Source organism: Primulina tabacum, chromosome 6 (genome assembly GCF_025594145.1).
Source record: "Primulina tabacum isolate GXHZ01 chromosome 6, ASM2559414v2, whole genome shotgun sequence".
NCBI lineage: Eukaryota > Viridiplantae > Streptophyta > Magnoliopsida > Lamiales > Gesneriaceae > Primulina > Primulina tabacum.
Genome location: NC_134555.1, coordinates 34,548,977 through 34,576,033, shown reverse-complemented (window position 1 = coordinate 34,576,033; position 27,057 = coordinate 34,548,977). Strand labels below are relative to the sequence as shown.

General features: G+C 31.1%; 1 protein-coding gene and 3 non-coding genes across 8 annotated transcripts in view; all 4 read right to left on the bottom strand.

The window, feature by feature from the left end:
* Positions 1-24,800, bottom strand: part of LOC142549270 (uncharacterized) — a 76,857-nt gene extending 52,057 nt beyond the window's left edge. For 2 of the 5 annotated variants that reach the window (XM_075658124.1, XM_075658127.1), the window contains exons 1-3: positions 24,615-24,800; positions 20,876-21,080; positions 20,716-20,789 (exon numbers count right to left, since the gene is read on the bottom strand). The gene's annotated coding sequence lies outside the window, so the exon portion shown is untranslated. The remainder of the gene's footprint in view (positions 1-20,715; positions 20,790-20,875; positions 21,081-24,614) is intronic. The other 3 variants (XM_075658122.1, XM_075658125.1, XM_075658123.1) reach the window with 3 other exon arrangements.
* On the bottom strand, positions 24,095-24,188 carry LOC142550399 (small nucleolar RNA snoR31/Z110/Z27). The gene has a single exon (XR_012821358.1). It is a non-coding gene; the product is annotated as a small nucleolar RNA snoR31/Z110/Z27 (small nucleolar RNA).
* On the bottom strand, positions 24,385-24,487 carry LOC142550355 (small nucleolar RNA R30/Z108). The gene has a single exon (XR_012821319.1). It is a non-coding gene; the product is annotated as a small nucleolar RNA R30/Z108 (small nucleolar RNA).
* On the bottom strand, positions 24,556-24,662 carry LOC142550400 (small nucleolar RNA Z107/R87). Its single transcript, XR_012821359.1, has one exon. It is a non-coding gene; the product is annotated as a small nucleolar RNA Z107/R87 (small nucleolar RNA).
* Positions 24,801-27,057: the final 2,257 nt, after the last annotated feature.

The window sequence follows — 27,057 nt, the reverse complement described above, 5'->3', positions numbered from 1 at the left end:
TTTCGGAAATATTTGGAAGGTTTGTATTTTTTATACTTTTTCTTCCATTTATATTTCTTTTGTTTGTACAATTTCTTGTACTTCTTTTTTGATTTGGATGGTTTGCATCCAAACATTATTGGCCCTTCGGAAAGGTTTGTACAGCATGTTTTGTTAAATTTCTTTAACATTTTTGCTGTCTTGGTCTTTTCACAGACATTTGTAATTTCTTCATTTACTATCTTATTTGCATAAGCTAGTGAGTAAGAAGTTACTTGATTTTTCTCAGTTTTGAATCGACTGAGATCTTTTTCTCCGACTATCGGAATTTTCTCAAGATACATTAGTATCTTTTCTGGAAATTCGATAATGGGAATTTTGTACATTGTTTTCTCATATTCACAGAAAAATGAATCGAGGAAACAAATGTCACAAAGCTGGAGATTGGTCAGCTTTGTTCTTGCAAGGGAAATTGCCTTGTCTTTTTCGGCTTGAGCATTTGCCATCATATCTATGCCTAAGAACATAGTATATAGGATGTTGCTTAGCTCGTTTACAAAGTCTACTGGATTTACCGAGGTATTCCATGTTGCGGACTTTATTAATTGTTGTGCTACTCCTGAACTGAGGTGTTCAGCTAATAGTAGTACAAGGTCACTGTTAGTGAATCCTTGTGGATTGGTTTGGACGTTGAGGCTGAGCTCAGCTATCCATCGATCTATGAGATCTTTCCTTCCTTTTTCACAATCTATGTTTAGAATATTTGAAGGAAGTTTTCCTTTGGAAGTTAGTTCTTTGGGAACAAAGAACTCCTTCATCGGACTTCTGGTAGCAGCCTCCTGCTTGACACCAGAATTTTCACCACGTTCAGTTGTTGAAGCAGTGATTCTTTCTTGAGGAATTTCTTTCTCAGAATCAGAAAACTCAAAGTCTTCTGTTTTTGTTTCATCTTCTGCAACGAAGATGGTTTCTTCTTGATTATCATAAATTAATTTTAATTCATGATTGTTATCAAGTTCTGCTTTGATTTCCTGGTCAGATAGGGCTAGAAGTCTTATTATTTGATCTAGGATATCAATTTTTTGATTGTTGCTCAACGGCAGTCCAGAAGTACTTATCGATTTTATCTCAAAGGTTCATTTAGCCAGTTGGAGGCCATTTCCATTCGGGATATATTTTGTTCTTACCAAATTCTGGATTTCCTACGTAATCATACGGAGGAGTATACCTGTATTTGGATTTTGGTTTTTCTGGTTCCTTTTCAGGTTCACCAGTTTGTTCAGGCTGTTTGCCTTTATCCTTTGGCAATTGGTTAATTGCTTCTAGGATTTTCTTGTTGCAATCACATTTATCCATTTTATTGGATATGTCCGTGATTATTTTTGCTGCTGCTTTATCAATATAATCGGTGAGATTATCTTGATTAGCGCTGCTATTTGTTGGATTTTCCTTTAATTCTTTCAATTGTTTTTCAGCTTTCGAAAGTCTTTCAAGGATTTCATCCAATTTTTTGTCTACGGTAACAATGGAAGCCATTATTCACCGAGAATTTTTGTGAGTTTATCTTTTATTTTTGCATACCCTACCCCTTCTCCGCTCCTTGGTATCAGAGCCTAAGTTTAATCCTATGGCAAAGATTACTCTTTGGAACAAAACTGATCATGGAATCAGTAAAATGTCTGTGTACGTTTTATACACAGATATGACCAATTTTCGATATCCTCGAAATTGGTTCAATCTCTATTCTAGAAACATCAGTTTCAGAATAGATCTATTCAGAGCTTCAATCAAGCATCTGAATAAACTCCTCAAATCAGGAAATCTCAACCCTGATGAGAGACAACAGTGTATGCAAAATCTCGCATACACAAAAAGTAAGTTGTTAAAGGCAGAAAAAACTAGATCATCCCTGATCTGTTAAAAATGCCCGGAACAACTATACAGTTCGAAATTGAAATAATCTCCACAGAGATTACTCAATCAGAACAAGAAATCAACCGAAGCACAAGCTTCACTGATTTCAGAATCAAAAGTATGCGTCTATCAGCTTTAAAAAGCCGAAAAACCATACTTGAAAATCAACAAAAAGAGAGAAGAAAGCAGAATATATACCTTCTTAGGCTTGCACGTAAAGGATATGCATGCTTTACCGAAGAAATAGTAAGTATTTTTTTTAGTATATTTCCCTATGAACACTCCAATTTATTCACATTAAATAATTTGTAGATTGAATACACAGTTAAATGAATTAGAATTACATGAAGAAAATATTAAATAAAATTTTTAATCTTTTAAATGATTCTTCTAACTCTTATGATTCAGAATTTGAAAAATTTTCTAATAAATACAAAGATGAAAATGAATATTTACAAATAGATGAATTAATTACATCTAGTAACGAATCAGAAAAAAATTAATATGCTTTCAAAAGATCAACAATTCCTTCTTGATTTTCTAAAAAACATAAACGATCTCAATATTCAAAAAGAATATCTTGATAAAATTTTAAAATCTCTCAAAGAAAACGATTATGAAAGAATTCTAAAAAATTTATTTGATCCATGCAGGAAAATGACATCATCAAGCAAAATAAATTACTCCCAACAGAAATCTCCCACAAAATTAATTTCTTTTGGAGATATCAATCTCCCTGTTTATCCATAAAACTCACAAAAATGTTTCAAGACTTCAAGACCTTTTCATCTGAAAAAAATCCCAAAAACCTTTATCAAATTCAATATGGAATATCCAACCAAACGATTTCAATCAAAAAGTCACAGTCTTAAATATCTTGACATATTATTTCAATCAAATAAATCTTTCTTTCCAACCAACACATGAAGCCGATTCAGAAAACTTATTATGTAGTTTACCAAGGGAATGTGATAGGAATCTACCAAAAGATGCAAGCACGACAACGACAAATGCTATTCAAAGATTATAAAAGGAAGACAAGTCTTCCAAGAGAATGCAAATTTTATTTTCAAGTTTTTATTCAATCACTCTCTCTCTCTCTTTCTCTTCTCTTTCTTACTTTTTCTATTTTCTCCACGAACATTCATAGTGTTCTTATCCTTCAAGCCTTATGTTCTTAAAGAATTTGTAAATGCTTTGAAGATTAATATTGAACTTATTATTTTGATTCCAAGTTGTGCTTTATTTATGTGTTAAATACTTGTACATATATTATATTATATATTATATGGTCGGTTAAACTGCCTAAATATATATAAATTCATATATATATATCTTTGAAGATTTTGTATGTTCTTTGCAAAAAGTATGCTCTACATACAATCCTTTAAAGATTGTATACAATTAGAAACTGGAGGAGTATCAAATATTTAAAGATATTTAAATTTCTGTATTTAAATTACTACTTTGAAATTCTCTATTTATATATATATTACACATAATAAATGGCTGGTTAAATTGCCTACTTTATTTATTGATGCTGCATTTTCTTTTAATAATTGCTAATAATTATTATTTTTTATGAATGTTTCAATTGGTGTCCAATTATCCCCTTAGTATAATTGGTAGTCTTTGAAATATTCATAAAAAATAATAATATTAACCAATTAATAAAAAATGCAGCAACAATAAATAAATTAGGCGGTTTAATCATCCATATATTATGTATAATATATATATATATATATATATATATATATATATATATATATATATATAAATGAAGAATTTAAAAGCAAGAATTTAAATACATGAATTTAAATATCTTTAAAGATTTGATGTTCCTTCAGTTTCTGATTGCATACAATCTTTAAAGGATTGTATGCAGAGCATACTCTTGTAAACAACATCACAAAATCTTCAAAGATATATATATGTATATATATACTTAGGCGATTTAACCCGGCCATATAATATATATACAAGTATTTAACACATAAATAAAACACACATTGGAATCAAAATAAGAACTTCAATGTGAATATTCAAAAGATTTACAAAGTCATTAAGAACTATAAGGCTTGAAGGATAAGAATACAATGAAAGTAGGAAAAGGTAAGAAAGAGAAGAAAGAAAGAGATAAGAGAGAAAGTGATGGAATAAAAACTTGCATTCCCTTGAAGGATTCGTCTTTCTTTTATAGATATCTTCGAGGATATTTTCGAAATCTTTGAATAGCATTTGTTGTTGTCATTCTTGTATCATTTTTTAACACGAATTTTACAATCAATATACATAATTTACGATTCAATAATAATTATGTGTCTAAATTATGCATTCCTTCTTCATCGAGTAAATCTTCAAGGTTAATATCTTCCTCTGAGAAGTGGAAGATTTTTTCTGTCTTCTGGTCTTCTAATTCTTCCAAGAATCTATTGTACATTCTAGTATAAAAATAAAAAACTTTGGGTGCATCTGTATAGAATCTGGAAAATGATCAATGCATGGAGATGATCTCATTATGTAGATTTTGTAAATTTGGTTCATAAAATATAATATGTAGTCTTCATTTCTCTTTTCGATGGATTTATGCTTGAAGACTAATGTTTATAATATCTGGTGTTTTATTTGTTTTTGGATTAATGGTTGGATGATGGATTTCGGGTTCCACTTTTTGTTTTCTCCATTTATAAAAGGGCTTGACCCAAATTCTGTGAACTGCAGGTTCTAAATCTGTTCTAATCCATTCTGAGCATGTTGATCTTATTTCTAGTTTCGCTTCATTATTTCCGGTATAAAATAGATATTGGATTGCAATTTTAAGGGCAATATTGTTCAGACTGTTAATGTCATCTTTATCTGTAAGATCGAGTGCTTACCGCTTTACCAAAATCTATAGCTGGTGGTAATGGTGCAACTCATATCTTTTAAACCGCACAGCAGCTCAAGCACCACGATTCGATCGCTCTACCAAGCAGGGACAATTATAGCACCCAACAATCTCCCTCCTAATAATTGCACTCCTTGCAATCAATGGGAATCGAACCCGTGACCTTGGCTCTGATAGCAATTGTAGGACCGAGTGCTTACCGCTTTACCAAAAGCTATAGCTTGTAGTAATGGTGCAACTCAAATCTTTTAAACCGCACAACAGCTCAAGCACCACGATTCTATCGCTCTATCAAGCAGGGACAACTATTGCACCCAACATTATCTGTAATGATGATTTTTGAAACTAATCCTAAATCTAATAAGGAATTTATACTTATTCTTTCTTTCTTTTATTTTTATCTGAAAGAAAAAATTTCTGAAGGACGAAAAGTATATTTGAATAGAAAAGATGTATAATTAAATTGACAAGAGTTATTGTCTATGTCTAAAGTTTCTTTTTGACAATCAATTTATGTTTGACATTTTCTTTTATATCTTTTAAAGAAATAATTTTTATGTTATCGAGTTTTAAGAAAATAATTTTTTGGATCATTTGGAATTTTTGGTAGAAATTTTCTTTGACTTTTGAGAAAATAATGTCATTTATTTGGGTAGGTAATATGCTTAATTCTGTAAGTGATCTAAAGAAAAATCTCGTTGGGCTCAGTTTTTTACTGGTATTAAATATATTATGTCTGTCTAATAAATTGAGTTTGTCTATTTTCAAAATCTTGAATCTTTTTCAGAAGGTCCAAGTTAATAATGTTTATCTTAAGGACTGCTTCTGTTTCTTGTAATTTTTCCTTCAATTTATCAGACATTAATGATTTCAAATCATTTAGTCTTTTAAAAAAATTTACCATTGTCCCACAATGATTACAAAATTAAATATCAGTTTTTAAATCTTTTCTAGGAATTTCATAAAAACTTTTTTTTGGAAAACTATTTCAATTGGCTATTTGTTTACCATAACTCTTTTATATATTTATTTCTTTTCTGACTGGATAATCAATAAAGTAATTTGGACAAATATAACAGTTGGCTGATTCTAGAGCTTCTTGAATGGTTTTAAAACTTTCATAAAAAGAATTTTGTTCATTTTTAATTACTTTAACCACTCGGGTCCAGTGATTGTAGATTCTTGTCACCTTCTCTTAGTAAACAACATAAAATAATAATCTTTCTGAATCGTTTTCATGTGTTGGTTTGGAAAAAAGATTTATTTGACTGTAATAATAGGTCAAGGCATTTAGGACAATGACTTCTTGATTGAAATCGTTTAGTTGGACGTTCCATGTTCAATTTAATAAAGTTTTTTGACTTTTTGATTAGGATCATTTAGTTGGACGTTCCATATTCAATTTAATAAAGTTTTTTGAGATTTTTCCAGATGAAAAAGACCTTGAAGTGTTGAAACATTTTTGTGACTTTTGTGGATAAACATGGCGATTGATATCTCGAAAAAAAATTAATTCTGTGAGGAATTTCTGTTTAAATAATTAAATTTGATTGATGATGTCATTTTACTGCATCGATCAAATAAATTTTTTAGAATTCTTTCATAATCATTTTTATACCCATAAGTTTCTATTCTTTTTTAAAATATTATTCTAAAGATTTTTAGATGAAATTTTTTTCCTTAGATTAGTACATTAATATTATTTTCATATATAGAATATGCTTTTATTATACTGAGATTTTTTGCACGGGGTTTTTCTAAGAATTAAAATTCTAATTTATTCTAATTTTTTGTGATTAAATTTAAAGGAAATAAATTATTATTTACTTTATATGGAGTAATTAATCATATAAAAGGTGTTCATAGAATTAGGTATAGTTTGGTACACTGGATAACAGAGGGATTGATAAATAATCATCCTTATCTCACGCTTGGTACATTTTTAGAAAACCCATTATAATATCATGGGCCCATAATAAATAATTTTATACAAGGATAAAATATTCATTTTATGATATATGATAATTTTAATTTAATGATAAAAAACACCACAAATGACTTAATTGCCCTCAATATATAAAATTCCGAAACTCTATCAAATATTTTTTATTTATTTATATATATTATCAATATAATAGTGTTTTGAACTCGAGATAATTTTATAAATAATTGTTATAAATATTTAAAGTTTCCTCTTGTAAAAAGCTCTTGCCTTTCGACCTTAGTATAAAATTAAAATCAAATAAATATTTTTATTTATTTTTATATATTATATAATATGATAATTATATAAATAAATTCGAGATAATTATATAAATGATTTTTATAATCTCAATAGAATTATTAATATCACTTGATTAACCTTAAAAATTGATATCTGACTTGACTCACAAAATCAATGATTCAATTATCATATTTATATAATATATAAAATTAGGTAAAAATAAATAAATCATGCAAGTACTGTCGGCTCATGAACAGATAAGAAATATGAACTCGAGCAATAACTTTGAAATTATAAAATTTATTATGATAATGTTAATTTTGTATTACAATCTAATATTTAAATTTAATCTCTTATAAAAATCATGACAAACATTAAATATAATATATTTCATCTTATTTATCCTTAACTTGTCATTATATTATATATCACATTTTAATCCTATTATGTGTACCAAACTATGCTTGCAATATAATATATATCATTAACTATAACAAATGTAGTTTTAATAAAAACCCCATTGTTTAATATTGATGTTTCTGTTTTTGAATTTATATTTAACTTAGAATTGTTAACAGCCGAAAGTTTTTCATTAGTTTTTTCTTGAAATTTGTTAGGTACTATCCCTGATTTTATACAATTTAAATCAGCATAAAATTTTCTGAAAATACTAGATTTATTTTAGTATGTATTTTCTAGAGATTATTTCTCTTAATACAAAAAGAAAGTCATCTGGAATTTTTTCAAGGTTTTGAATGTTTGTAATTTCATTATATTCAGATTCTTCGAAATTTTGAATATTAATATTATGCAACATTCCTTTGATTATTTCAGAATCTTGTTTTTGTTTTTCTTTTAATTCTTTTAGTTCTAGTTTTATTCTTTTATCTTTTTTTGTATATATTGGATTGTTTTCTTTTTATTTTTTATTTTCTTTCTTTTTTAAAAATATTAGTTAGGACGTAAGTATTTTTAAAATTATTTGATAAAGTAATATATTTTATTTCTGTTTTTTCTTCTTTATTTTCTTTGAAAGATTTTAAAAATTTATCAAGATATTTTTTTTAATATTGAGATCATTTATGTTTTTTAGAATATCAAGAAATAATTGTTGATATAAAGTATATTAATTTGTTTTTCAGATTCGTAATAGATGTAATTAATTCATCTATTTATAAAGATTCATTTTTATCTTTGGATTTAGAAGAAAAGTTTTCAAATTCTGAATCATAAGACTCAGAAGAATCATTTAAAAGATTAGAAATTTTATTTAATATTTTTTCATTTAATTCTACTTCATTTAACTGTGGTATTCAATCTACAATAATTATCAGTATATCCTTTTTTATGACATTTATAACATTCAATATCTTTAAAGGATTTTTTAAGATATTGTTTCAAATTTTTAATTTTCTTATAAAGTTTCTTGTAAAATTCTTCTTTTGATTTAGAATTTTTCTTATTTTATTTAAAAAAATTTCGATATGATTTTTCTTAAGATTCACTGCAGTTTCCTAGGCATTTAGAAGGAGAAAGTTTATTATGATTTATATCGAATTGTTGACAGAAAATTTCTAATTCTTTTTTTGTTCTTTTCATTTCCTATTTTAAATGTTTTTGTAATTTTAGATCTTGACATATTTTTAAAGTTCTTGTTGAGTTAGACTAATTATTTGACCATAAGTAAATTCATTATAAGTAATTATTGGTTTTCCACATGATTTCTTAATTTATTTCTAACATTTTCTCCTAAAAGAGTTGGTAATCTTGCTAAGATTTTTCTTTCCAAAATGGTTGATTAGAGGCTTTCTTAAGCATGACTCTGGTTAAAAAAGTATTTTTATACCTGTTAGACTTAATTAAATTGTGGTGATGAGAGTCAAAATCAGTAGACAGTATGATTAGCAGAAGCCCTCGTATCGCTTTAACAGAAGCAGTACTTTTCGAAGTACTTATCGACTTATAAAAGCAGAAGCAGAACTCGACTTATAAAAGCGAAATCAGAACTTAAAAAAGCAGAAGCAGAACTTAACGTCTTTTGCTTGATCGTTACAGTCATAAATGTTACCGTTACTTTACCTATTACTAAGCATTAATGTACAAAGACATTTAACGATCCTTACTAGTTTTGGTATGAAACAAGACTGATTACTCTGAAGCTTTCTGCAGGACACTTTTTAGGTGATAAAACTGATTCTACTCACAAGTCACAGAAGCCGTTTTTGATTATAGAAGTTGGATTCAAACTTTTCTATATATAAGGGTCAATCCTTTAGAAAACAAGATCATTATTATTATCATCGCAACGATCATTCCAACGTTAGTTTGAGCTATCAACAACTACTACTTATCTTCAAGCTCAACATACAGAAAAGCAGCACACGCTTTATAATATACATCTGATCTTTTAAGATCATTTTGTGATGCTGTTTCTTCACCTCTTCACAAGTTGTACACTTTACTACATCTTGTTGAGAAGATTCTGTAATCTGGGAAAGAGTCTTTTCCAAAACTTTACTATATTCATTACATTGTGTTGTGTGAAGCTAAAAGTTTCAGTAGGCTAAGGGTAAGTCCTACTGAAGTGGTTTGTACAAAAGTTGTATTGTAAAAGCCAAAGTCTTTTAGTGATACATTCTGGAAACAGAAGAAAGGGAGACGTAGGAGATTTCATCTTCGAACTTTCAGAAACAACCATTGTCTACTGCCTACTATTTTACTGTTTTCACCCTCATATCATCAGATCGTTTCCGCACTTATTATTGTGATCTGCTGAATATTTATTCGAATTCTCTAACGGAATTCTAGCATCCTTTGCAAAAACGCCCAACAAAAGAACGAGTTTATTCACCCCTTTCTAAACTCGATATCGATCCCCAACAATACCATTGAAAATCACTTAATTTTTTACATTTAAGATTTGATAATAATTCAGCATTTTTATCTTTAAAACGTGAAGGATAACCTATAAAGTGTAAAGAAATTGTTAATATTAAAGTAGTTATAACATCTTTTTAGGGATTTACATCTTCATCTAAAAGTGGTATCCATCTTCATCAGTTTTTATAGAATTTCTTCTTGTTGTTGATTTGTAAGATAATAGTCCCACCAACCATAGTTGTAAAAAGCGCGAGCGAGGCGATGTGAGGCGCTGTAGTTGCGCTTCAAGAGAAACTGAAACGCATCAGGTTTAGAAAGCCCACGCCTCACTGCGCTTCAATTTTGTTTGTTGGGCGAACGCTTGTGCGCTTCAAAGAAGCTGCAGGCTTTTATATTTTTTAAGGCAGTCCATGTCCAAAATCCAATTTTAAGCCCAGCCCAATTGTAAAATAAAATTGTCTAAGAAATAAGAACAGCCATGCGTAATCGGTAATTCTCTGCCTCTGCCCAAGTCCAGTCTCCAGTGGTCTGCATCTATTTGACGATGCGTCTCTTCGTCGCCAACGCCGCCGCCGCCGCCGCCTCTTTCCCTTTTCTTTTGCTGTTCAAATATTGGTAAACCCTAAGTTTAGGAAATTTTGTAAAAAAATTTAAATTGTGTTTTTTTATTTTTAATAATTTAATATGTGATTTATATTTATATTTCAGTATTTAATCATGTCAAACACAACGATTCCATCAAATCGAAAAGATATTGCTTGGAATTATGCAACACTTTCGGATCCTAAAAATCCAAATATTGTATGCTGTTGTTTTTGTGCCAAAATAACAAATGGTGGGATTTATCGGCACAAGCTACATTTAGTTGGAGGCAATAGAAATGTGAAAGCTTGTCCGAAGTGTTCGGAGCATGTTAAAGAAGAAATTAAAAAGTTCATGCAAAAAAAGAATGTTTTGAAGAATCAAATGGATGATATTCCTCATTTAGATGATATTGTTGATTTGGAAGAAGATGAAGATGAGGATGATATACAAACTAAAATGAAAGGGAAACGACCAATGTCCGGCCCTACGGTGCAGGGTAAAAAGTGTAAACAAGTAGGGCCTATTGATCTTTATTTTGCGAAAGATGTAGAAGAAATTGTCAGACAGATACGTGCGAAAAATAAAGGCCAGTTTGATGAAAATAAGAAGAAATTAAGAGAAGATGCGGTTCAGAAATTTGCTAGTTGGATGTATGATGCCAGAATTCCTTTTAATGCTGTTAAATACGATTCTTTGCAACCCTGTATTGATGCTATTGGGACTTTTGGAGTGGGAATGAAACCTCCATCATATCATGAAGTAAGAGTAAAGTATTTGAAGAAGGAGTTGACAAATACGAACCTGTTGCTCAAATCCCACGAAGAAGATCATGCTAGGTATGGTTGTACAATCATGGCAGATGGGTGGACGGATAAAAAAGTAGAACTCTTATAAATTTTTTGGTAAATGGTCATAAAAGAACTATATTTGTTGAATCGGTGGATGCTTCAAGTTATTCTCACACTGCTGATAAGATGCATAAGTTACTTTCAAAATTTGTGAATAGAATTGGAGAACAGAATGTGGTTCAGGTTGTAACAGATAATGCAAGCTGCAATGTTAGAGCAGGTAATATTTTAAATTGCAAATTGAATTTAAAATCTGATTTTTCGATTTTTAAAGTAAATTTACTTTATTTTTTCAGGTCGTCTTTTGGAAAACAATTTTTCACACTTGTATTGGACTCTATGTGCAGCTCATTGCTTAGATTTGATGCTTGAGGAAATATTCAAAATTCCAAACCTCAAAAAATTGCATGAACGGTTATATTTACAATATACCACAATTGTTGAGCATGATGAGAGAGTTTACTGGACAGAGAGACATGGTAAGAACTGCAAAGACTCGTTTCGCAACCGCTTTTTTGACTTTAAAGCGGTTTCAAGTTCAACAAGCAAATCTGAGAAAGATGTTTACATCTGAAAAGTGGGCAAAAAGTCGATATTTTAGAGAGACGGCTGGAAAACGTGTTGCATAAGTGATATTGATGCCTTCTTTTTGGAAAACTACAGTTTTTGCATTTAAAGTTGGCGGCCCATTGCTGAAAGTATTGCGGCTAGTAGACGGTGAAAAAAGGTCACCAATGGGTTACATCTATGAAGCCATGGACAGAGCCAAAGAAGCTATCGCTGCATCATTTAATAATAATGAAGAGAAATATCGTGGTATTTTTGAAATCATCGACAAAAGATGGAACGTTCAACTCCATCATCCTTTGCATGCGGTTGGATATTTCTTTAATTCTGAGTTTTTTTACTCAAATCGTGACATAGAAAATGACGAAGAAGTGTTGGAGGGTCTGTACAAATGCATAACTAGATTGGTGCGAGGAGAAGATTTATAAGATAAGATTACAAATCAATTGGATAAATACAAAAAGCCGAAGGACTTTTTGATTTACCCATGGCTATTAGACAAAGAGCTTCAAAATCACCAGGTAAATAATATTTAGTGCAATATTAATTTATTTCTCAAACATTACTTATAGTATAGATACAAACTTTGAATAATAAGAAATTTAATCTTATATTTTTTTGTATTTCAACTTTCAAGCTGATTGGTGGGCTTCTTATGGTGCATCAACACCTAAATTAAAAAACATTTGCAATGAAGATTTTGTACCTCACATGCTCTTCTTCAGATTGTGAACGTAATTGGAGTGTATTTGAACATGTAAGTTAGAAGTTTTTTTTACATATTAAATGTTATATTATGGAGTATGAACCTAACTTCTTACTTTCTATTTTTTTGGCAGATACATTCTAAAAAAAGAAATAGGTTGTCTCAACAACGATTGAATGATTTGGTATATATGAGCGTTGAGGCGAAGATATGCCATGCGAGATAAGATTGATCCTATTTCTTTGTCAGAAATAGATGATAGTAATGAACAGTGTTTTAAAAAGCCCGCTTAAGCTCCACTTAAGCGCGCTTAAGCTCGAAGCTCGACAAAAACGCCCCGCTTTGGAGAAAAGCGGAAAAATCGGTTAAACAGTAATTTGACCGAATTAAGCATAATTAAGGCATTTAATTAAGTGTGCTTAAGCACAATTAAACACATCTATTTATTTTTAAAATTTTCTTTTAATTTTAAAATAATAAATTAGGTTTATAATATATATGTTTATTTTTTAATTTTAATTATGATTAAGACAGTATGATAATGATTTGACAAATATTTAGCATTTTTTAATATGGTCTAGTTGCAAAAAAAAATAAAGATTACAATTTTGAAATTTTTATGCTTTTATAAATATGAGAATTAACGGATCAGACTTAAATTTATCATATTTATGTAGTATTTTATCTGTTTATTAGTTTGAGATAATTACAATTACACTAAAAATAAAAAACGTTTTTTCACGCTTAAGCCTGTGCTAATCTCGCTTACGCTTGAAAAGCTTGGAGCTCGACATCCGCGCTTCGGGGCGCTTCACGCTTTTTAGAACCTGAGTAACGAATGGTTGTTGGGAAAGTTGGATGATAGTGATAACGAGAATGCTGATAACGATTTGGTCTTTGAAGGTGATGATTTGCGTTGGAGTGATGTAGCAGAAGCGGTTGGGGTTGGTGAAAGTGCATATGACTTTCAATCTCGAAATGCATCTACTTCAAAAAGAGCATCATCATCCACTTCAGCAAAAAGAAAGCGATCTTCAGCTCGAACTAGTCTTGTGGATGAAGTGGATGAAGAAGAGATCAACATTGATGATGAAACTGAAGAAGAAAAAGATACCGATGGATACAAATCAAGTGATGGGGCCAATGACGTAGATTTGGAAGATGAAGATGACGATTAAAATGACATTTGATATTTCAACTATCACATTTTGAAAGACTTTTTATTTTATTTTGATTTTTTTGATAATATTTTGTTTATTGTGGCGTGACGTAGATTTGGAAGATGAAGATGACGATTATAATGACATTTGATATTTCATCTATCACATTTTCAAAGACTATTTATTTTTTTTTATTATTGCGCTTTTTTCCGTAAAGCGAGCGCTTCGCTTTGCGCTTGAAGCCCCAAGACACTTGAGCGCTTTTTTGCGCCTCGTGCTTTTGACAACTATGCCACCAACCCTTAATTTGGCCAGAAATACCGGTTATAAGGAGTTCGGCTATGGTTTTATCTTTTGTATTTGTTAGAGTTTTATAGGCATTTGCTGCCATAGTTATTGTTGTAAAATACTAAGAATATTATGTTCAGTCATTTCATCTATGTTCCAATCAGAAACGGAAAAAACATTAAAACAAGATTGTGTTATGGGTTTTATTATTCCTAAATCTGGAGTATGAATAATTTGTAACTTTTGTCAAGATTGATTTCAATCTATTTTATTGATTTTATTATTTGTAGGATTTTGGAATTGTTCTAAAGCTTCACTAATATATGAATCATGATTTAATGTATTTATTCTAAGATTAGAGGTTGGTGTTTCAGGAGCAGTTTGATTTATGGGTTGATTTGAACTACTGGTGGTTGTTATCATTTTACTTAATTTATCTTGTATTATTTTTATAAATTCAAAATTATTCTTTTTAATGTTTTTTAACATTATTTTCAGTTATTTGATATGGTTTAAAATTTGGGTTTTTGAGTTTACTATCTGTATTCAAGGTTTCTATAATATTCGTGGGTTGTTTTGTATTTTTTCTACATCCTATTTAATTGTTTTCCTATGTATTTGTATTTGTAAAATTATTTTGTGTTATGATGTTTTTTATATTAATTTTATCATTATCTCATGGATTTTTTTATAAGAATTGCTTCAATTTGTTGATTCATACAAGTATTTTAATTCCTTGTAAAGGATGATGATTAAATTAAATTTTCTAGAATCAGTAATGGTTTTCCATTCTGGTGATTCATTTCTCATTGTAATAAGATTTACAGAGTTTGAAAATTGGTATTCTAAGGAATTTTTGAGAGGAATATATTTCAAACCAATAGAAGAATAAAATGTGAATTTTATAATTATTTATAAATTCATAGAATTTTTCTTAAATATATTTTTTGCTATCTGTAAATTTTTTTAAAAAAACATAATCTTTTTTCTTTATTATGCATATCATAAAAATCCTGATGTAGAAAGTTTTTATCTACTTGAAATTCTTTTTCTATAACATTTAGTTCATTAATTATATTTTTTGTTCTTGAGGAAAAAGTTGGACTAGTTGGATCTTGTTCTGATTCAAATTGTTGTTCTGGAATACGTAATTGTCATCCTATCCTATTTTGGTATATATATGTTTAGGTATTTCTGATGTATAATCTACATTTCTTATTACAGAATTGAGTATATCTGAAGTAGAATATCTAGGTTGAGTTTTATAAGGAGAGTTTATTTGTGATATTCTTCCTAGATCTATTGTATCTGAAGTAGAAATCATCAAATCTACTATTATGACAATTTGTTCTGTCAAAAGAAATTTTAACTCTTCCATCTAAATATTGAGTTATTTCTTTTAATTGGTTGTTGGGTTCTTCTTGATATATTAGTTCTGGTTTGAATATACATTCTAAAATCTATTCTTCTGGAAGCATTATATCTTTCCATTGAATAGATTTAGGAATTATTGTATTAGATTTTCTTAAATCTGTTTATAATAAAAGATTTTCTCTTTTTTTACCTTTTACTATTACAAGTGCCTTCTATCACAAGGCCTTTTACTATATAGCTCAAATCTATTTAATTAAAGATTTACAACTCATATTGGGAGGGAAAACTAGAGATTATTTTGAAACAATCCTAGTAAAAACTGGTTCAGTTGAAATACAACAAATGGATCGAAACAGAGATTTTGCATTTTCTAAAATGATTATAAAGAAAATTATCCCAGCAACTAATTGGGGCTTACCTCTTGGTCAAGCTAGGCAATTAAACACTTTTCAGGCAATGCCAAATATGTTTAATTATCATGATTATATCATGGCCTGGGATACAACTCTTATATACGAGAATTCTCAACGTAAACATTCTTGGTGGATAAAATTCCAACTAGATGATATTCATCAATTTCTTCCTACTTGGTTTAAAACTTTCTTCTTTTCATGGGGGGTAATGCCCTCTATTCTTCCTAAAAATGTTAAAAACATATGGATTAAATTTCAACAAGCAAATACACAATTTGACGGATTGATAGCCATGATCCAATTTGCCATAAATTATAATGTTCCCTGGATCATACAATGGATATATGGACTCCAAGAAATGGTTAAAGAAAAGTTCGAAATCAAATTCGCCCCTACTATCTTAATCAGAAAAATTTTAATAAAATGGTGGGGAAAAGAGGACTTTTTTGCAGAAGAAAAAGTCTATGATCGGCAAGGGGTAATTGCTCTTGGACCAGCCAAAGAGACCATGAAAAATTTGAATCATGACATTCCAAACCAGACTACATTACTTAAAGAACTTTTCCAACATTTGGATAAAAATACCATTACTTCTATGTTTTTTGAAATATTCGGTGAAAAATCAAATTTATCAATCAAGCATCTACCTCAACCTCTTCAAAAGGAAAAGAAAAGACTGAAGAAGACACTCCGATGACGGAACAGGAACATGATGATCAAGATCAAGATGCACAGGACCCTTATGGTGGGACGATATTTTCGCATTATTGAATACATAAGTTCATTGGAGTATGAGCTGGATCCAATGACTAAAAGGTCCTTAGATTGAATTATTGAATATTATTGAGTCTGTAATCTTATCGTGTCTATCTTATCTTTTATCTTTTACGTGTCATATTTTTAGAGGTAGTAAGTGGAACTACTGTTTATGTTTTTAGTCTATTTAAAGAAGTGGTCTCTCTTTGTGAACCACACTGAAAATCATACTACTTCTTTCATATTAATAAAAGTTTCCGAAGTTTTCTCTCTATTTGTCTACATCTTTCCAGCATCAAGAATTAAGTAAGTATATGTCTTACGATTATATTTATGATCCACCCTTTGATTATATTATGTCATCTGCTAATTATCTTTTAATATTAAAAAAGAAAATTAAATTAATAAAAACTCAAATTGAGAGTCTTGAAAATCGATTAGAAGATCCAGAAATCAATCCTATTTACAAACAGTGGTTTATACATCCACATTTAAAAAGATTTAAACTGACCTTAAAGGCATACGAGAAGCAGGGTTCACAACTCGCTGCTTAAAGCTAGAAGATTTGCAGGTCAATATTAATTTTGAACCTTTATTAAGGTTGTTTATTGTAAAAAGCCTTAAAGTCACTTGTAATAGTAAAAGGCCTTGTAATAGCAGATTTCAAAGAGAAGAAAACCACCAAAACTACTAAATTTTTATCTTAAACCTGCATATTTTCTAAGAACTTCGAGCACAATCGAACTTTCAATCTCAAGCTGCTCGCTAAGCACACTCTTATCAATTTATATTATATTATCTATTGTCATTTTGAGCTACACAAATAACTCAAGTCGTCAAGACTGACCATTGTGTTATTGTATTGTTTTATGGTAAACCGATGGTTCGTAAAATATAGATTTGTAAAGTGATAACTACGAGTTTCGGCTTAGTTAGTGATAAGTCTTAACAGAAATGGGTTGTTATTAAACGTTGTAAAACAAAAGTGTTTTAGTGAAAACCTTCATGAGTGGAAACAAAGGGTGATGTGAGAGTTCTATATCAGAATATCTAAAAAAATACTTATGTTGTTTCATTTCGCCTTTTACATTCTTGCAAATCATTTTTCAAGTCATTTCTTGTTAAACTGTAAAACTGCTTTATATAGTTTAACACTAGTCAAGCCAGACTGTTTTCATACTTACTCATTTTTCAGTGGTCCAGCATCACTAGTCGTTCAAGAATATTTCTTAATATCCTAAAAAATATTAAGAACGATTCAAAGTTTATAAATTTTTAAAAGATTTTATTCACCTCAATCTAAACTCTAATATGATCTCAAAAAGTGGTATCAGATAGGATTTTTCTTGAACTCTAATAACTATATTTTAAAATGACATTTTTTACCAAGATTATGATGCTTTCCAAAGAAAACTATGATGATTGAAAAATATGTATGCATGCAAGTTTAGCAGCCCAAGATGGTCGAGAAGCACCCGTCAAAATTGACAAAAGATGACAAAAGGAAAGCAACCTTGACAACACGTGTCCAAGAACATCTTTTACAAGACCATGGAAAAGAATACGTTTAGCAAAATCAAAACTTGTTCAACATCTAAAGAAATATGGAAGAAATTGACCCAACTTTGCAAGAGCAATGATCAAACCAAGGAGAACAAGCTCATCATTGCAATCCAGAAGTTCGATAATGCCAAGATGAAGTCTGGCGAGACTCTTAGTGAGTTTGATGAATGATTTAATAGTATAATTATTGAATTGACTCCTCTTTGTAAAGAATATTCTAATAGCAAAATTTCTTTGAGGGTTATTAGAGCACTGCTAAGAAAATGAGATGTAAAGATGGTGGCTATGAAAGAGCCCAAGGACTTCAACTAACTCGAGTTTCACGACTTGTTTGTTGTCTTAAAGCCTATGGGTTTCAGCGGGGGATCCGGACAAAAGATGAGTCGTCCAATTCACAACCTACTAAAGCTCTAGCCACCACAACCTCAATTCCAACCGCCAAGCTTCTTGCAGAAAATCTGCTGACCAGATAAGCAATTATGCTATGTCTTTATTTGTTCAATAAATTGGAAAATTTATGAGAAGAACTAGGCTAAATTTCATTCTTATCGTAAAAAATATTAAGCTGATGATAATCAAACTTGTTTTAACTGTGGAAAGTAAGACCATTTCATTGCATATTGCAACAGGCCAAAGAAAGACGACAAGAAGTCATTTGAGAAGACGGTCCAAATACGAGAAAAGATCTTACACGAAAAAGGACCAGAAAGTGTTGACCGTTAAAGATAGTAAGAGCATTTGTGCTAATTCAGACTCAGAACGATCAAGTTCATCGACATCTACCAACGAGAGTAATGATGAGAAGGTACAATGTCTCATGACAGATATCGAGCCGGAGACCACGTAAGTCAAGCCGGATACTGCCGATGACATGATATTGATTTTGACTCTAATAAATTTACACGAGAGGATCTTGTCACGATACTGTATGATATGGTAGATAAGTATAAAATACTTTCGTTATTATTTGATGAAGCTAAAGCAAAAAGCAAAAAAAACAAACAACTTTAGTTGTTCGCGGCAAAACGAAGTTGACGGTTTGAAAGTAAAAAATAAATATGCTAACGGATGAAAATGATGATATGTGAAGAGTGTTTCAAGCAGCTTTAAATGAAAATAAACGATTTGACATTTTTAGTCAATTCTTGGAACAAGTCTTCTATCTCCATTGAGAAGATACACGAGTTGCAAAAATCGGTCATTTATAGAACTGAGATAGGTTCGGCAACAGTATTTGTAGTACTTCCGAGGTAAATGCTTAATCGTGTCTAGACAAAAGCAAGTCTAAGATGATAAACTTTGTCAGATTTACCACTATATATAAACGTGATTAGCCAAAAGTTCAACATAAACGTAATGTAAATTTTGAACACGGGCAAGCACCTTGTTTTATGTTATATAGAACCATAGAGTTATACGTCCAACATGACATGGTTAAAAACACACAAATTCAAGCTGGTCACAACGGCTCGAATTGGTCTCGCAAAACCAAGTCCAACTGGACATTACTCTGAGGGAAAGTCCAGTTGTTACTACAACTATAGACCTATTACAAAGAGATATAGATTGGATGAGAGGAATGAACGACCTAAACAACATTCAATGAGAGAGAGAACACATCCACAACATCATTGATTTATGCACAGGATCACACTCTTTTGAAGACACACACTAGTAAGATGGTTAGGCTAATTCAAATGTTAGTAACGAAAGATTATTTCATTCAGGGCCCAATTAGATTTGGGTACCAAAATCTTATTTCAATTATTGCAAGTCTGACTTCTGAACAGTGGATGCTCCAGGCACATGACTGGTGACATCAAACTATTATCCTAAGTAATTAACAATAAAGGTCTAAGAATCACATTCGATGATAATTCTAAGAATAAAGCCGTTGGTAAGGGTAACATTATACCTGGCAAGGAAATCATTAAAAATATTTTATTGGTTGAAAATATGTGTTACAATTTGATTAGAACTAGCCAATTTTGTGAAAATGGTTACTCTGTTGAATTTCATAAACGCATTTGCACTGTTAAATTTGCAAATTGTGACATTATGATAACCGAACTAAGAGAACAAATCACCTATAAAGTTATCCGAAATGATGAAAACTTGAATGCTCCTACATGTTTTGTTCTCTTGCATGAAAATAATAACTTGTCACAACTAGCTTAATCATTTGAATTTCAAATCAATTGTCAATCTTTTTGGGCAGAAGTTATCAACACTGAATGCTATACATGAAACAGATCAATGATTAACAAGAATTATGGAAAGACACCCTATGTGATCTGGACAAGCAAACAACAAGAAATATCATATTCCGCATACTTGGTTGTAAGTGTTTCATTCACAATAATGATAACACATCTAATCATTTTTATGCTAAATCTGATGCTTGTGTGTTCTTAGCTTATTTTTTGGTTAGTATAGATTATAAGTTGTATAATTATATTAATATAACCGTTGAAGAATTTGTGCATGTAGTATTTGATGATCTTTTATTTGTCATGATAATAGTAGTACAATGTACATGATTTGAGCAACAGATTGCATGTTACTAACCTTTATTTTAGCAATGATCATCATATAAATTTGTGGAATCATCCCTGAAGCAAGTCTGGTCGTCCATGAAAAACCTGGACAAAATTAAACCGCTAAAGATTGATCACCAACTCGAAATACATCAAGAAGATTATGAAGCTGAAACTAATGGAGATCCAACAGTTCAACAGGCATATCCAAATCCATGTGGACCAAGCCTCCGGTGGAATAAGAATTATCCACTCGATCTGATAATCGGTAGTCCGACCGCTCCTCTTAGAACTAGAAAAAAATGATAGATGAGTTCATGCATGTTTCCTTTGTATCACAACTTGAATCAATTTGAATGAAACAAGATTTGGCAACCAGCTCCCCAACCGCCCAATCTACATGTTATAAGAATTAGATGAATATTTACGAATAAAATGGATGAGAGTAGATCAGTTGTAACAAAAAAAGCTAGACTTGTAAGCTCAAGATTATGGACATGAATAATGCATAGATTTTGATGAATCATTTGCTCCTGTAGCTAGACTCCGACCATTAAAATATTTCTTACATTTGTTGCACTAAAAATATTCAAAGTCTATCAAATGAATGTTAATTCAAAATTTATTAACGGTTTGTTAGATGAAGAAGTATATGTTGTTAAACATATACATACAAGTTATGTTTATAAACTTGATAAGACATTTTTGGTTTAAAATAAACTCATCGTGCATGGTATGATATATTGATTAAATTCTTGTTTAAACATGACACTGTAATTGGAACTGTTGATAAAACTCTGTTTAGAGCCACTAAAGATGATCATTTATTGTTTGTGCAAATTTATGTCAATGATATAGTAATAGGTTCTAATAACTCTAAACTCTGTGTGAAATTCTCTAAAATTATGTAGAAACGATTTGAGATGATCATGACGAGAGAATTAACCTTTTTAATTGGATTAGAAGTAAAAGCAAGAAATAGACATTTAATCAATCATGCCAAAATATATCAATGATTAAAGTTTGGCATGGAAAATTGTGTCGTGGTTGTCACTCTAATGAGTTCATCAATAGAAAAAGATAAAAGAAAAATCTCAATAGAAATAACCATGTACATAGAGTTAATAGATCACTCCTATATCTGATTGATAGCAATCCAGATATAATATTTGTTATTTTTTTGTGCTCGCTTTCATGCTATTCTTAAACAATCTCATTATACAACTGTTAACCACATTCCCAAATATCTTAAAAGAATTCCATGTGTGTGAGTCTTTGATATTCTAGAGACTCATGTTTTAACTTTATTGGTATTCAAATATAGATTTTGGATATATACATGGATTTGTCATATCTTGTAACTCCTCAAATTTTGGCCTAATTCATTTAATTTTCAAATTTTAGTAAGTTAAGGTGAATTGAAGCAAAACCAAATAAATATGTGAACTCCAACTTAAATTTTATAAGGATAAAAAATTCAAAATTATTATTACTTGTATGTTATTGTCGTATTATTTATAGGCATTGGATTTGTGGGACTATACATGAATATTATAGTAAATATCTAACCTAAATATCGGAGAAAGAGAAAAAGGATAAAAATAAACTACTAAATTATTCTACGTCAGTGAAATCTTGATGGCCATTTCTCGGGGCTAATTAAAAAAGTAGAATGAGACAGAAAATATTTAAAAAACAAGGACTCTGACTTTTTTTTAAGAAACAAGGAGTTGACTTTTGATTATTATATTAACTGCAATTAAACTTTTTTACTTAATTAATTCTCTTCTTCTCTTTCTTCTCGGTCAATTAAGTTGGTCGAGGGTCAACTAAGATTAATTTTCTTGGTCGACCAAAAAAATTTCATAATTACCTGGTGTGTCACGTTTGTTTTTTTTTAATTAATTTTTGTATATTCTCATTCTCTTATTTTTTTTGTTGAATTTTGTAAGATATACCTTTGGGTCGGCCCAAAAGCAAAGCAACAAAGGTCGACTCAAAGTTTCAGCCTTTGTGTCGCCCCAAAAACAACAAGGTCCTTGGTCGACCCTTGTTTGCTACATAAATGCTACTTTATGTCGACCCAGCTAAATATGTGATTCATATGTTAAAACATGTAATATTATATAACATACTTGTGAAATTGTGATTCATATGTTAAAACAACATGTAACATAGTTGTGAAATTGTGATTCATATGTCAAAACATGTAACATAATTGTGAAATTGTTATTCATATGTCAAAACATGTAACATATTTATGAAATTGTGATTCTTAGATTAAAATGAAATTGTGGCTCATATGTCAAAATACATGTAACATAAGTGAAATTATGACTCATATGTCATAACATGTAACATAATCATATAACATTGTGGAACATACTTGTGAAATTATGTAATTCATATGTTAAAAACATGCAAAATTAGTCAAAATTGTTTAAATATCCGTCAAAATTAAGTAATTATCGGTCATATTTGTCAAATCCATGGATTCATGCGTTAGAAAAAGGGTCGACCCAAAATCAACATGGGTCGACCCAGACATGGATCAACAGGGTCGACCCAGAAGCAACATGATCGTCCCATAAATCACCATGGTCGCCCAATCTACCAAGCGCTGGGTTCGACCAAAAAACATTGGGTCGACCCAAGTCTTGGTTGGTAGACCTCAAGTCTTGGTTGGTATTCAACGGTCTACCAACCAAGACTTGGGTCTACCAAGCGTGGGTCGACCAAGCTACCAAACGCTTGGATAGACCAAAATCGAGCAAAAAACATTGGTTCGACCAAGCTCTTGGGTAGCTTGTGTTGACCCTTTCTTCTTCAAAGGAGTCGAAGAAACAGAAGCAATAAATCGAAATAAACTTTAACATTAACAGATTTTTGTCAGCCATTGGTCCGATTGAGTTTGCTTTGATTGGAAGGATATACATGGAGAATTGCCGTGGAAAGAAAGACGATTCGCATTGAGAATCGTCGCCGGAAAGAAAATGGAAAGGGGTCGACTGAAGAGAAACTTAGTTTGGAGTCGACTGAATGAGATGGATGGATTTAATGTTAAAGAGATTAAGTTAATGATGTATTTACATTTAAAATAGAAACATTTAAGTAAATTGACTTTTGGATTTTTTTTTTAAATAAGTCACAGTCGAGTCCCATTTCCCTAAATTTCCATCATTTCTCGTCACAAAAGTTTCGATTCCAGACTCTCGAGAGTTTGGAATGCCTAAAGTGTTTGTATTCGACCAGTTTTCAAATTCATGAATTTCAATTATAATTTTATTATTGACAATTAAACAACAAATACAACTTAAATTCGTGCTATATTATTTTCACATTAGTTACAAATTTTGCGATTTACAGTAACAAAAATAGTTTGAAATATATGTATTTGATTCTCCCTCGTGGTCATCATCAGAATAATGTTTTCCTTTTCATCCACAGTCACACTGTGTCCATAGGTGTCCTAAGATTTATTCAAATCACTCATCACTTGACGACCCAAATGCTAAATATTTATTTTCTGTTATATATTTAAAAAAAAAATTAGTGATTCAGTAGCAATACTTGCATCACTAGAGATCTGATCTCTCAGCCCAAGTGTTGGAAATTTAAACCATTGCTTCAACCTCATCGATGCTACACCAAAAACAAATCGAAGATCCAAAAGAAACAAAATTAATCGGGGAAAATCGATTTGCTCAGAATTGGAAAGTTTAATTATTTGGTTCGATTCTGCCAGCAAATCATCCTCAATGAATCTTCAGAAGAGGGAGCTTTTAATCCTCAGCGCAATAAGTTTTCGCCAAAAAATAAACATAAATTGCTCATAAAATCACTAACGAATAATTGAATGAAAAATAACGAGAATCGCTCGGTTCAGCGGGGTATTCGACATGCAAGAAAAAATCTCCGAGGAGAAAATACCTGCAATCCGGTCTGTTGAGCTTGAATTCAGAAGTCGTCATCGCGATAACATTGAAACAAAATCAAAATGATCGAAAAATTCGTTGATTATGATGAACAAAAAAATTGGAAACAGAGAAGAAAATAATTCGGAAGAAAATTGAGGTTGAAAAGCTACAAGAATGAAACAATGGCAGCTGCGATGGAGAAATAGCGGTTCATATAAAGGACTCGTTTTTAGGGTTTAGTGATCTCAGTCGTGGGCTTCGCTACCCCTCTCCAGCGGCCCATTTTCAGATCGAACAATCAGAGCCCAACAAATTACACGGCCCACCTAGTTTGGATCATGGAATTGAATTTTTTGTAATTAACAAAATTAGCAATTACAACGTAAATATATAAATTAGATACAGCTTTGCAGATTATTTAACCTTAAAAAAACCATTAGAGATGTTAATTTGGGTTTGTTTTCCGTGGGCCAACCCAATCCGTCATAATGAAGGTGGATTCGGGTTAAGGTTTAGCAACCGATTTGAAGTGGGTCAAAATGAGTTAATTCGTTTGTGTTATGGGTCATCTTAGTCCATCATTTATATTATTTACTTAGTTGAAATATTATGTTATTTTAGTTTTTAAATGTATGTGTCTTTGTGTATTTTATAATTTATATGTAGATACAAAAAATAATCCAAATAAAAAAAAAATTCCAATGAAAGATCAAATATTATGGAGATTGATGAGGAATAAAAAAAGAGCGTAAGAATAATTTTATATTATTTATTTTTAGACACTCTTAAATAGACTGGACTGACAAATGTAGACAATAGTATAGTTATTGACCAATCTGAATCACTATTCCCATAAAATAAATTGCAGACTTAACGTAACAACAACAATAATATATATATATGTGTGTGTGTGACGAAACATAGAAAAATTGCACAAATAATATGTGAGTGTCACCTTATTGATACTTACTTAAATGTGGATGATGAGTGTATATTATATCAAATTATATATATATATATATATATATATATATATATATATATATTATATTTCATGGAATCAATCTGATACTCACTAAATTTGAAAGTCCTTATCTGAGATCCGAATTCAACCCGAGCCCAAAGCTTCAAGTCAAAAGGGAAACTGAAACCACAAAAAGAGTGTTAGAGGGTGTCGGGAAGGTATCCGACGTAGCCTTCCGATGCTCACGTCGAGACGCAAATAAGTAAAGAGAAGAGTTAGGGTGTTCTTCTAAATGAAAGTAATTAATTTAAAATGAAATAAGAAAATTCGGTATTTCTAGGAAGAAATGCAAATGACCATACATATTTAGTAGGAGACCACGGGAATGTAACTCAAGTGCTTCTCCGCAAATGGTTTGCCCTACTAGGGCAAGCGCCTAGGGGCTCGCCCTCCATGGGCTTGACTCATGCTTCGCCAATGCTTCCCATGTACATTACGAGATCACTCGGAGTCTCTCTTGATAGCACTTCTCGAGATCATATGAATCGTACATTTCATAGGATTGTTAGACTCGTCCATCCTTCTCCTTCGTTGATCAGGTCCTTGAGGATGACCCGGACCTTCCACCTCCCTTATCACCCTTCCTATAAGTGGAGGTAACTTAGGGTCTTCCTCAATCCTTTGCGATCTTTCATGTCTTCGCCCTCTTTCATCCACCTCCATCACATGATCCTGACATGGCGCCGAAGGTAAATAAGATGAAATTTTCCCCTTACCTCGAGCTAGGTCATCTTCCCTCTCTCCCACTCTCCGCCCCCGCTTCCTACCTCCCCTATCTATCCCTTCGACCTTATTACCTCCTTACGTTTGCTTGGTTCTCTTATGTCATTGGGCATCTTCTAGGTTCCCATATTTTCCTGTCCAATCCAAAAGATCATTGTAGCTCAACGGAGGTTTCTTGACTGGTGACTCCAACAATTCTCCTACTTTTAATCTTTGGGTAAAGGAACTTATTATATTGTCAAGTGTGGCTGCTGGTAGTTCTAGCGCTGCGTTGTTGAAGCGTTAGATAAACTCTCACAAATTTTCACTAGCTTGCTACTTCATTACAAACAAGCTTATATAATTTTTTAGGTATCTGTTGCTACTAGAAAAACGGTGGAAGAAAGCCATGGAAAAATCTTACAAAGACTTTATGGAGCTGAGTTGTAGCGTATTAAACTATTGTTTAGATGATTTCACCAACGTACCTAAGAATGCCCTGCAGCTAACCCCATCCAAGTATTGATATAACAACGCCACATTCTCAAATCTTCCCAAGTTTTCCTAAGGGTCGATACGTCCATCATTCTCTCTTTTGCTTGATTGTCTAGAGCTTGGTGAAAATGTTATTCTAAGATGGCAAAGGAAAATGGACTTTCGTTTTTGGCACTGGTGACCCTCAACATTCTCATCATGTTCTTGCCCTTGATCATGATCTTCGGAAAATGTG